This window comes from Dermacentor albipictus, unplaced genomic scaffold, assembly GCF_038994185.2.
Source record: "Dermacentor albipictus isolate Rhodes 1998 colony unplaced genomic scaffold, USDA_Dalb.pri_finalv2 scaffold_13, whole genome shotgun sequence".
Lineage (NCBI taxonomy): Eukaryota > Metazoa > Arthropoda > Arachnida > Ixodida > Ixodidae > Dermacentor > Dermacentor albipictus.
In genome coordinates this window covers 2,794,300-2,808,066 of record NW_027225567.1, presented here as the reverse complement: position 1 = coordinate 2,808,066, position 13,767 = coordinate 2,794,300, and the positions used below count along the sequence as shown (strand labels likewise).

General features: G+C 47.7%; 1 pseudogene; it reads right to left on the bottom strand.

The window, feature by feature from the left end:
• The window catches only part of LOC135917804 (formin-binding protein 1-like), an 86,314-nt pseudogene extending 74,872 nt beyond the window's left edge, over positions 1-11,442 (bottom strand).
• Between the last annotated feature and the right edge of the window lie 2,325 nt (positions 11,443-13,767).

The following is a 13,767-nucleotide window of genomic DNA, read 5'->3' as shown; positions in this document are numbered from 1 at the left end:
CTGCCGTGTACATGAGTTAGTGCTTTGAATGAGATTGGTTTATGAAAATGTGTAATGACTTTCCTGAAAGACAACTAGCAAAAGCAAATGCTAATATAATATAAAAGGACAGAAATAATGGTAAGCGCAAGAACGCATGGAAACAGGCACGTATTCACACACAAATGCGAGAACTAAGAAGAACTCCAACGTAAAGAAATCTGGGAAATAGAAAAAAAATTGACAAACGCAAGAAAACATACATTTACAAACAGACGCGGGTCGAGGTATTGTAGGAGCGGGTTCACAAGCTGCTGTGCTTACCTTCTCATATGTGTTCTTTTTTAACCGTTCTCTTAACACTGTCTTGGGAATTTTTAATTGCATTCATGACATTAGTGCTCTCAGGCGCGTCCACATTTCACGACAGCGCTGAACGTCTTGACGTATGCAATTATAATGTTGTTCCCTAATTTCCCCCCACCGATAGAAGCATCTTTAACCGTGCAGTAACAACTTTTGAAACAAACGATAGATGTACGAAGCAGAAAAGGCCGGTGTGATAGGGCTTCTCTATCGGGCTACTACATAAGAAAACGCAATCGGCAACACTTATGCTCAGCTCAGTTCTGAGCACACGAACATCGCGTAGTACGACCACTTCTACACCCAGTAACGCTGCAACACATCGCACATATATATCACGATTTGTAGCTCGCAAACGCACTTCATAACGGCAAGAGCACAGCTCGAACGTCGCGATCACCACGGCGCATCGCAGCCGGCAAAACGGCTCATACGCAGTATAGCACACGCAGAATGGCAGCGATAACTAGGCGATAAAAACTTATCGCTACTGATCGTATCGTTACTTTTGGTAAGTTGCGAAGGGCTGGCGTTCACCACACCGCGGCAACGATCGGCATACACAGAGCAGAAACCAAACGTGTACGCTGGGTGCGCCAATCGGACGCTACTTATTTCGCCACGCCTTGAACGTGTGTGCTGCTCAGAATGCACGTGTATGTGATGGAGTTCTCGTCTGCGACGCACACGCGAAGCATGGCACAAGAAATCACGAAGTCGACGGCTTGAAATATTTCTTCCGACGCTCTCGTAAACACAACACACACTTCCTGCGCTCCGTCTGTTTCTGTTGGCGATCGCACGCACTGATGAGGTCTGGAAGCGTACACCGGCTTGCTTCTTCCGATGACTATCTCCGTGGGTGCCACATATCTCTGGTAAAAATCACAAAAAGGAGAAAAAAATAGACTGTTTCTGACGCGGCTGTAGCCTAGGCCTTGCGTCCCAGCTTCGCTTCGCTTCGAGCACGCGCCATGTTTGCTGTGACGACAGCCGAACTATCCGCCTCGGACCAGCCAATGAGAGACGAGCAGGCGGCCGGACGGGAAACTTGCGTCCGCTCTTCGCTCGCCAGTAGAGAGCTATCCGCACGCGACCGGACGAGGGCGGAACGGACGTGCGGAGCGACCATGTACGGGCCCTAAGTGTTAGGAAATTGCTGTTTGTCTTTATGTCAACATTAAAGTCCCCCACTACTAACATCGGTGTGGATCGATGGACGGTTAATGCGAGTTGCAGGAAGTGCACGACGTCTTTCGTGAGTGCGGTAGCGGACTCACGAAAGCGGTATCAGTCGGTCGCTGCTAGCGCTGGGGGGATGAAAGGGGGGCGGAGCTGGTTACGAGGCCGACGATAACGCCGACGGTGACGCGAAACCCAGGAACGGACGCCAAAGAGCCATTTGTGTAGCCAGCCCTCCTCCACAGTCTCTCCTCCTCCCTTCCATCATCCTCCCTCGCCCGGAGAGCCGACAGCGCGCATGCGCGGCGGCGGAGCAGATTCGTCGGCGAGCTGGTTACGAGGCCGACGACAACGCCGACGACGACGCCGACGACGACGCGAAACCCAGGAACGGACGCCAAAGAGCCATTTGTGTAGCCAGCCCTCCTCCACAGTCTCTCCTCCTCCCTTCCATCATCCTCCCTCGCCCGGAGAGCCGACAGCGCGCATGCGCGGCGGCGGAGCAGCAGATTCGTCGGCGAGCTGGTTACGAGGCCGACGACAACGCCGACAACGCCGACGACGACGCGAAACCCAGGAACGGACGCCAAAGAGCTGCGCTCTAAAACGAAAATGAGAAGACGCGTCACATAGGTTCGCATCAGGTGATTCTACGCGAGTGCTGTGATTCGCGCCATTTATTGGCGCCCGCGACAGATGAGAACGCGAATGACTGAACACAATGAGAGATATTTCAAATACGTTCCAATTTACCATCAACTAACTTTACCGCACCCTCAAGTAGACTGTATAATTAACGCCCACACATGGACAAGAAAGCGGGACTATTTTAATTGACGCTATCAGCGCACAGAAGCCGCGGCTCCCGTTCTTTTTTTTTAAGTTTAAGATCATGCTGAATGTCTGGCTAATACTTGTGCTTCGTCTTCTTTTATTATATTTAATGGGTTCGGGTTACTTCGTCTTGCGACAACGAAAACGCTGCAGGAAAATCGCGTCAGCAGCAAGTTCCGAGGTTGCCGGTCACACAGCTTTGAATGGTTACCCGGTGCTGCCTTTGCAAACGTTCTCTAAAAAACGCGGCCGCGCTTGGGCTGTGCTGTGTCCGAAAGCTTAGATACTTTATTTGGTAACTCATACATTAAATAAAGTTCATCATACCATACCATAGCATCGTCATATGTACACATGGTCTTTCCGCTAAAATGTTTTCCTTGTGCAGAACACCTCCGCAAGCTTAGTTGCCCGTATCCACCGCAGATACCACAGTCGCGGGACACATACCATTTAAACCAGTCAAAAGAAGAAGACAGAGGAGAGACGTGGCACACGCCTTCTGACTGGTTTAAATCTTAAGAATATGTGCCAACTGACCCAGACTGCAACCTTTCTGCACATAGCATGTACCGTGTCGAGCTAGAATGCGCACCTACCCGCGACGGGGCCGCTATACGGCCACGATTCGCGTCGAGGACATTCCTTTTCGCGTACGTGTCGCAGAGACATGTGCCGGGCGCTGCGCGTCTCTGCGCTTGTATTTATTTTCCCCCGCTGTGGTCGAACACCCGCTATCTGGACCAGAGAGCGTGGGCGCTCAGGGCGAAGGCAATCTACGGACACCTCCGACGACCACGAGCATTGGCATGCCCCGTCGTGGCGCGCGCTTTTTTCCACACAGGACACCCACGGACCAACAGAGTGGGCACCACACCCCAAGCAGGGCCTGCGAAAACGAGCCCGTCCGGCAGAGCCAAGACGCTCAAAGCGAAGCGGCGCTGGCTGGCTGGCCGGCCGGCCGGCCGGACGGGCAGGCGCCATCGCGTCAATATACTTCCGCAGGTGGGCCTCACGACAGCAGCTGCAAGGGGAGCCTGGCCTCGCGACGCAGCACGCGCCGTTTCCCAACGCTTTTTCTTTTTTTCGTCCCCATAGCGAGGGGCACACGCCCCGACATCAGTTCCCAAAGAAATAAACGAACACCGACGATGAAGGGGCAACCTGAGGTCGATACCAAGCACGTCATGTACACGGAAGGAACGAAACCGCTTCACTGGACAGCATTCCTCTCGTTTCCCCTGATATCTGTTAAAAGAAATTCTTTATGCAGTGCAACTAATGGTTCACTGATACATTCGTCATTCTTTTTATATGTTGCAAGCCACAATTACCTTGCATGTTGTCAGGTCGTAATACCTGGCTACAACGCAAGTTTTGTGGAACACAGGACCGCAGTCACATTCTTTGCAGTATTTAACATTGTGTGAGGGAGGATTGTTTCACACGGATGACTCATACTCCCTCAATCTCCCTGATTTCGCATTAATAGAACATCCGCTCTGTCCAATGTAGGCACGGCCTTATAATGGCTGCAGACTACACAACGCTTGCAGCCTAGCTCACTAGATGCATATTGTGATTCAAGCCACAGCCAACCTTTCCTTTTTTTGGCTTCTGCCTTTTATTACAGCACAAAACTCTCCTTACAAGGGCCTGAGAAAACAATGATTTACGCAACTAAATTAGGCATGAACATGGAATATAATGAATGAGATAAAGTGGAAAAGTGGTTGCAGTTGTTTCGTAAGCATTTGTGACTTTCATGGGTAATTATGTAGCTGGTCTCTACGGGCAAAAATTTTTTTCTGTATGAAAGATGTGAAGAGAGATTTGCTCTGACGAGAAAAAAGACAAGCCAGGAAAACAAATTAATTTGTTGCGCGCAGCACAATTTGCAAGCGGTGCACTGTGCAACGGAGGTTATGTGACAGTCGGCCATTCCATTCCTGTCATACTTGCATTACATACACACATTGTATTAATTTGAGATTGTGGCTAATGAACTTTGTGTGGAATAACTCTCATTCACATATAGTGATGCACTGCAAAATAGATTGGTTCGTTCCTGTGTTCTTCAAGCTCGTAGCCAGAAATTATGAGCAGACGCACATAAGATAATTAAGCTTTGGCAGATTAGCGCGAAAAGGACAAATGCATCAGTCATTCTCAGTTACATTGCACGAAGAATTTGTTTTTGAATTAATGACGTCACTTGCTGTCACTGTGTTGTAGATGATGTCTGTTTTCTTATTAAAGCGAGAGTTGAGGTTAGGCGCTTGTGTCCTGCATTTCTTTGTCTTCGTTTGCTTCTGTGGTACCATTACACCAGAACAAATCCATGACAGGAGCTGCCAGTCTATGCAGTTGTACTACATTGGGCTCAGTACACCTGGCGGCTTGAATGTGACGAGTGCGAAGTAGCAGTAAGAACTTCAGAAGGGTAGAATTTTGTGTCAGTTGGTGGTGCATATTACAGTATGAGTATGATGAAGCGCTATAGATGGAACAGTGTGAGGCGAGACAGATGGGAAAGTGCTACAGAGAACTGTGAGCTGCAGTAGGACAATGCATGCATTACCCTGGTGTAGTAAAATTTGCCAATGTTCATAGTTGTCAGTAGCACTTACCCATCTACATTACACTTCACCGTACACTAGTAGCAGTAACCACAGCAACCAACTGACCCGAGCAATAATCAAAGCCCACAGAATTGCCAAATTGTAGGAGAAATGTTTTAGTGTAACACATGTTTTGTTAACTGACAAGTAAATGTCGTACATGTCAGCGAACCGATGATCAGATGCATTTTTCATGCGCATACATTATTTTGTACAACTGCTTCCTGCTTTGGTTTTTATGGCTAGTAGGCAGCATTCCAAAGTACTTAGCTGTTTGTCTGTTCTAAAATTGAATCTGTTCTCAGCCAGCCCTCTGTGGCATTACTGCATAACCCCTTACTTCGTCAGTGCCCTTCGCACTGTTTCCAACTAAATATGAATAGCCAAATAAGATTTTTTTTAATTTTCAGATTATGAAGAGAATACTCTTAATATGTATTTTATTAGAAAAATTCTCAATTTTAGAAAGAAGTCTGGCTGGCCCCAAGCCTGGTGCAAAATGAAATGGCACTCCACATCAATTCATGTTTACTTGTCGTCATAGCCAGTCTGTTAGCTTAATTTTTGGTTCTTCTTATTGAATTCTCAAGAAAGGTACCACCGCTGTCATTCATTGAAAACAAATTTTTGCACTTGGGGATGCAGCCATGCACAAAGCCTTTGAGCTCATTAATATCTTTATTTTTTAAAGGAAGTGCTGCTCCTGTGTGGAGCAATAAGTTGAATAAGACGAGGGTAAATGAAAAGATGGCGAAATTAGTCATCAACAGTTGTCCAACAAAGGAAGTCTCTAGCTGGAGCCAACATCTTTGCAAGGGAACCTAATGGCTCCAGCCTGAGACATTCGTTGTTCAACCTGGCAAGTCTCCTTCTCGAAATATTTCCTCTAGCCTGAGACCTGTATCCATTCCACCACCCTCGACCAACAATACACCTATACATTTGGCAACCCGTGGAAATGTAGCAAATTCACATTCAAAGAAAGGGAATGTAGTGTGCACCCTGGAAGGTAGCATGAACAGTATTTTATTTACTTTATTTTGATCCCCATTTTATAACTGGACTGCATGGTACCTCAGAGAGAATAATAATTCGAAGCTCACACAATTTTGCTCCTTTATGTCCGTTAAATCTGTCCTGGTTGTTACACTATCAGCCCTGTCTGCTATTGCATACCAGTGTTTTGAGTATGCATCCCATTTCAAAATAAGTTAGGCTTCTACCTCAGAATGTCTGCTACTGCGTTGCTGCTTGAATTCTATATCTAGGTGGTGCCTGTGATGCCATGTGCTTTTTAAATAAGACCAGTATGCTATTTGAAGGGCAGTTAAATGCAATCTCAAATGACCTCAGCTCAGGGGATGACACGATTGGAGGCCAATGTGTTAAGGACGATTTGATTTCTGAAAACAAGGCATTTAAACGTGAAGAAGCATGACTAATTTCGTCTAAAGATGCTGCTACTGGATATGACCAAGGAAGGTACTTGTTTGTGGCTGCATTTGCAACATGTTACATTGCTAGCTTTATATATTGCACTGGGTACAGTGAAATATTGCTGCTTGCACAATATTCAACTAAACATGGTAGCCATGCTAAAGTGTCCATGCAGAACACAACTCATCCACTATTATGGACTACAATGGAATCTCGATAAACGAAAATCGCTTCGAAACTGCCGCTTAAGTAGGACACCATCCTGATGGTGGGTTGGCTCTCTGAAATGTCTCAGTAAATAGAACGCCTGGTAAATGGAACCAATTTCCCTGGCACCTTGAGGCTCCATTTAAAGAGCACCCACTGTAAAAATATAGGCGGGATCCTGTTTGGAACTTTCGCAAATCTAGTCTTAAACAAAACCGCATTTCCATGAGAGTGAAATGCAAAAGCACCCGTGTACTCAGACAGGTGCATGTTAAAGAACCCCAGGTTGTCCAAATTAATTTGGGGTTACTCACTACGGCATGTCTCATAATCAGAAGGTGGGTTCTGGTTCCGATAATGCTTAATAGCTTGCTCAGAAATACAGCACTAAATTATGTAGCTTGTTTGTGTGATGATTCTTAATTTCTTAATTTAGTACTTTGACATTTATCATATTTGTGTGCTAGTCCATGCAAAATACCACTGATCGGCCTCATTATACAAGCCACTGTTAATTAGGAGTGGCTTAGTCAAGCAACTTAAACTTGCAGCACAAACACCTAAGACGAACCACAAAATGAAGATACGACACACTGGTGCGAACAACTTCTTTATTTCTTCTTCGTCGATGCAATATAAACCCTAGACCACACAACCGCGCAGGCACTCAGATTACATTACAGAGATCTGCCAAATTATCACATACGCAAACGTAAAAAGTCAAATTCAGATGGATGCATGGACAAAGATATCTTACTGATGCAATTATCACTCTGCCTTTTTTGTGGTAGGCCTCTAAGGCAAGCCGCGCATGCTCATTTTTGCTTTTGCCAAGAATCGACGTCCCATCAAGTTGTGCCTCACAATTGTTGCGAGAGTTTATATGCGCACCAAGGTGCGCTCCTCTATCTACATTTTTGTTAACTTGTTGCGCATGTTCCTTGAGTCGCTCATTGACGCAATGCCCTATCTAGCCAAGCTATGTCTTACCACATGAGAGTGGAATGGTATAAACCACGCCGACGTCGCACAACACGTATGAAGCATGCCGAATTTGGCATCCTCCTCTGCCCTCTCCGCAGGTGCGTAGCTTTAAAAGCTTGTTCGGTGCACAAAACGCCAAAAGACCACTATGCCTGCAAGCAACTTTCTTCAGTTGATAGATGACCTTATGTGTTTAAGGAACCATGCAGGGAACATGCACAAAAAGTAAACAAAAATGTAGATAGAGGAGTGCACGTTGTTGCGCATAAAAACTCTTGCAAAAATTGTGAGCCACGACTTGATGGGACGTCGATTCTTGGCAAAAGCATGAATGAGCTTGCCGCCTTGCCTTAGAGGCCTACCACATAAAAAGGCAAGGTGATAATTGCATCAGTGACATAGCTTTGTCCCTGCACCCATCTGAATTTGACTTCCTACGTTTGCATGCAATAATTTGGGAGATCTCTGTAATGTAATGTGTGCGCCTGTGCAGTTGTATGGCCTAGGGCATATATATGCATAGACGACGAAGAAATAAAGAAGTTGTCAGTTAGTGCCAGCGTGTGTCGTATCTGCCTTTTGTGGCCCGTCTTAGGTGTTTGCGCTGTAAGTTTTAAGCTCAGAATTATGTACCAACTAGGCCAAATGAAGTTTTACTCTTAGTCAAGCGAGCTCAATATATAGTCTGTGCAAAAGTATGGAGTGTCAGTACAAAGTAACAGTTCAAACACATGGCTCTGTAGTTACAGTTCAGTATGAAACGAGGTAAGATTTCTTAGCATTTCTTTCATTTACTAATTTCATTGTGTTGGGATGCTCCCTGTAGACCATGCTCCCTCCGTAGACGGCCATGTACAGCAGACGGGAATGCGGTAACGTTTACGACTTCCCTGTGAAATAACCAATTATGACAATTAAATCCAACTCGTCGTAATGATAGAGTCGTCTGAACGGCCAATTACAGTGTGATTTTTTCCAGAATACCTACATTAGACAGAGCTACGTACGCGAGAAACTGGAGATGAACTGTTTTTTTCGTGTCGACGTGACGTGTAGAGGGCCGGACATCGACCACCGCCGCGGGGTAGCTATATACAGCTTCGCTGTAAAAAGAGTTTTTTTTCTACCACGTTTTCCCAACACTTAAGCCCGCATAATCCCGCCTGCCACATGCCAAGCCAAGAAGTATCCCGTAGACAGCACCAGCTGTAATCCATGAGGTGGATGCAAAGAAACTGGCCGCCCAGACTGGGGACAGTCAACACGAACTTGCTTCGCTTGAACACGTCGTCAAACAGGCAAGCCGCGGGCGGTGACTCGGACAACGGGTAGCGCACAAATTGACCCGTCAACGCAGCCAGTCGGTGGGCACGTCAGAAAAAGACGGGTCCTAATCGCTGCGCGCAACACGCCTACGCCGCTAGCGTCTACGCCGGAAAAAGGCCAACGAGCAGAAAAAACGCTTCTTATATCCTTTTCCGCGGGCAAGACAAACAATGGGCACGCAACGACGTATAAGGAATAACCCGAGTGGTGCGGTGAAGTCCGCACTCGCGATGCCCTTCTCCTGTCGGCCTCGCCACGGCCGGCACATTCTCAAGAATACACTTCCTCGGTCCCTGTTAAGCCGGAAAGGACAGCGCGGGAAGCACAATGGCCGTGCTGCAAGCTTTAAAGTTCGCGCAACAACAACAAAAACCAAAGGAGCTGACAGACAGAAAGCAACACCGGGAAGGAGGAGAAAAAAAAACACGATAACCGAGCATGCGGGACTCCCAAGCAGCTCGGAACGAGAAACGTCCCACGTCGTACACACGCACGTGGTGAGCGCGCGCGAACAATGCGGGGCGACGGTCAACGCCGACAAAGGGAGCAGCGGCGTTTTGGCAAGCTTTCGTTGTCGGCAGCAATCCATGGAACCAGCTCCCTTATCCGGGCACCAATCTCTCCTTCCGGAAGATTGGCCTCCGAGGAAGTGCCAACGTGTGTACGTCCCTTTACCGCTATATGGCACGCATTAACTCGAAGCACTTGACGAAGCCGCCAAGCTCTATGGAAGCTTAGCATTCGTTGTTCTTCCCGAGTAGCGGAATTATGCCGAATATGGTTAAACGCATCTGGAATTGCGGGAGGCGCAATGGCATGCGAGAATTAAAAGGTAATCACCGATGAAACTAGCGTCGCAAGATCTTTCACGCAAGCAAGAGCATAAGTATTAACCGCGAAGGACAGACAATGTAGAACAGATATACGCGAGGTTGGTCATCCTTATCCCGAAGTAGTGAATTATATCCAGCTTTACAAACGTCTTTGCCTCTGTTTCGTGATGCAGCGACGTCTGTACAAACAACGCGATATGTTCAGTACCATAGCGACATCGACAAATATAAGCACAAGCGCGTCGGCAAGGATGATGCAGACACAATCCACGCCGCATGTTAAGCATCGCGCGTGCGCAAGTGAAGTAACTCGTGCATCAACTCAAGAGGGAATGCACACGGCCAAGGATATTCCGCGAGAAGCACCGGCCCAAGACAGTGACATCACCGAGGACTAGATCCGGTTGCGCGTTAAGATCCGGTCAAGACATACACTCAACTCACTGTGGAACTTCGCATGCTAGGCTTGCATATAATGAGCCGTTGCCCTAATAGGCTTACATTTATTCTGCTCAGACATCTGCAGCTCACGTAGCAAGTAGTACAGCTGCAGACATTCACTTACATGTAAGCTGCAGATGTCCGTCCAGGTGACTTATCCGCACTCATTTCTACTTGTTAAAAAGAGAGCGAAGAGAAACTCTGCTAACAATCGTCCGCAGTTCACTGTTTCGCAAAGAACAAGCCACGGACCTGATGTCCTGCATTTGCAGGACACGCGAGACATTACATCAGTGGCCAGTGGCTTTATCTGTGCTTCCCCAAGTACAAAGTACGCTACAATGTCCTATATCGCACCCTACCACCCCTCACCCAGGCGCCTGACGACAATGTTTTACCACGGCTTCTAGGCTGCAGGGTACACGCAAGCTCTATTGCAACCCCTCAGCAGTGACGTAAAAAAAACCTAGAGGTAAGAGCACCAAGTCCTCTTGACACCTACGTGAGATGCCACAGTCGCCGTGCTCGCGGCGTGCAAGGCCCAGTACGAATAGCTTACTCGTACCTTCTAACAACTGCCTTAAATGAAGATTTGTGTTCCTGTTGTATGTACAAAAGGCAAGCCCGCAAACACGAACAGTTTCTGGGGGTAGCAAAACAAGCACTCGACAAAGAGGAACGACCACCTTTCCTCCTCCAACCTGCATATATGTAGCGCGCAGGCAGCGGCGCAGCGAATTACCGCTCGCGAAGGTATGCGGACGAACCTGCCATCGGGACAGGAGCTGCTGCCAAGCGGCCCCCTGCAAGCCGGGGGGCACTTCGCAACAGCGGAAGCCCGAGGCGCGCTATGACGCGACACAAGGTTGGAACAATGCCTAAATGTTGCTCAGCGGATGCAAACACTCGCCAAGCGACCAAGTGGGTGCGAGAAACGCGCTATACCGGCGCACTGCACGGGTGAATGAACCTACGTTTCTCCAGACAAGATGGGGAACTTCGGAGCCTCCGCCGCCCATTAGCCTGAACAAGTCGCCTCGTGATGCCGACAAGCTGGCCGTCCTTGCAATGCCCACCATGGCGGAGATCTGGCGGAGATCTGGATGATGCCTTAGTCGGTGGCGTAGAATCCCTTCAGCAGTGATGCTTCCGCAGTGATGCTTCAGCGCTGTGCCGTAAAACTGCCAACGCGAGCCTCCTTATCTCAAAGTGACGATACCAGATCAAATCTTGTTCACTTCGCTGGTTACGCGCATCACGGGAGGAAACTTCAAGGCGCCCCCTTGCGTACATTTCTTTTTTATAGATTAGAAAAACGCCGTTGTCATAACTTTTGATTGTGCGAAAAGGCATTAATCTTGATTACAATATAAATGCAACAGTGAAAAGTGGACAACATTGCCGAAAGTTTGCTATGTTCACTCAATATTCTTTCTTATAAACGCGTTCTTTAAAAAAATGATGGCCCCAAACGCAAATGCCAACACCACCCGAGAGCGATGCAAATACTATGAGCACGCGTTATGAACAAAATATTTTTGTGGCGCCGAACGACGGGCAATATGTGGCGATATGCATTCCTCTCAGCTGCCATTGCATATGGCTACTCATTAGGATAATTCGCGCGGCTCGTCGCACCACTAATTATGGCGGAAAATCTCAGCAATGGCGGCCCAGCGCAACGTAACGCATCGTCAAAATGACGTGGACGAAACAGCCCTTCCTGTGACGCTCCTCACGGGAGATTCCTTCAGCCAATCAGCAAGCTGGCATGGCGGCTATCTTGGATCGCCACCACATATTCGCGAAATTGCAGATGCATTGCACTGGCTTCTGTACGCTACCGCTCACGTTCCTTTTGAAGCGCTAACGTCGTAATATAGCTGCCAAGGACCAAAAAATGTATTAGTCTATAAAATTTGCAGCTCCACGTCACGTTTCGTCATCTTGATGAAAACGCAAAGTTGCATTTCGCAAAGTTTTCACTTCCCGGCACAAATTTCAAGGGACGTGAGCTCTCCACAGCCAATCGGACAGTCAACATAGCGGATAATGGCGGCCGTGCAGACGTCATGCGTGTCCACACGCTTCAGCGTGTCCATGGCGAAGGCGTCTGGTTGAGGCTTCGCGCTGGGCATAGTTTACGACCTAGTCCGCGTTTTTCACGGTAAGCTTCTTACTGCCATTTTCCTTTGCGTACCGAATGAACTTTAACGCGACAGACGTTAAGCGCCCCGTGTCGCGGAAAATCCGGCGTCGACGCCGTTGTCTGTGTGGGAAAAATGTTCGCGAACCACGTAGGCCCTTCGGCTGGCGCAAATGAATTACTGAAATAATTGATTTTCTCAATGTAAAACGCGTCACGAAATTCCTTAAGTACGACTTACACTCAGCCTACAGACATGGTAGCGTCGAAGTTGAATTTGAATATACGAGAAAACATATGTTTGTTACGCGGAACCTTGAACACAAATCCCTTTTCCTGCCACCGTTCGACGTCTTAGTAGGGGGGCGATGGTTTGGGCTAGTTGCTTTTCCATGGGACTGAGTGGTGCAGCACGAAGCAGGACAGGGGACATTGGAAAAAAAACGAGGACGAGCGGCTACTTCCAAGTAGGAGCGGCACCCCCCGCTCGGTTCCAAGCAACACTATCCAGAAGGCAATCGCGGCAGCGGCGGCGCCTGCCGTGCGAGTGGCATGAAAAAAAAAAGCAGAAAGCTCGCTTTCGTGCATACTGTTCGCCTCCAGCGTTTGAAAGTAAACATTATGGTAGCATACGCTGCAGTTGCCGGGAAGCGTGAGAAGCAGTTAGGGATACAAGCGTGAGCTTGTATCTAACATCACATCATCAACAGGCAGCAACTTGCTCATTCCAACAGAAACTCTGCTACAGAATGACGTCACTGATACCGAAGTTTTGGCCGAGTTACCCGACTTCCATGTTTATCGAACTGACCACGTAGGCACAAGGGGCGGCGGCGTTCTAGCAGCAGTTCACCGGCAACTTTTGTGTTCATTTATTAACATCGCATCAAAACTCGAAATTCTTTGGCTACTATATCGCACATCACCAATTACAGTGCTGCTGGGGGTTTGCTACAGGCCTCCCCATGCCACTCCTGAATTCTGTGGGGAGCTCAATAACAGTTTAATACAACTTACGACCACCTACCCTAATGCCTCCATCCTACTTTTCGGGGACTTTAATTTCCCAAACATAGACTGGAGCAACTTACCATATTCTTAAACAGTAGGTCCCCCAGAGACAAGGAATTTTATCGACATTTGTTTGAACTTTAATGTGACACAATTAGTTTCAGAGCCAACGCGCGTCACACTAGAATCCGCCACCATTCTGGACCGAATCCTGACTAATAATCCCAGTACCCTCTCATCAATTACACACCTTCGAGGAATTAGTGACCATAATATCATTCATGCTACTTTCTCCTTTCCGGTAACACAAAATAAGACGCATAAGAAAACTATAAGGCTTTACGAAAAGGGTGACTATAACGCAAATAACCGCGAACTTGAGACCTTTTTCCCCACGTTT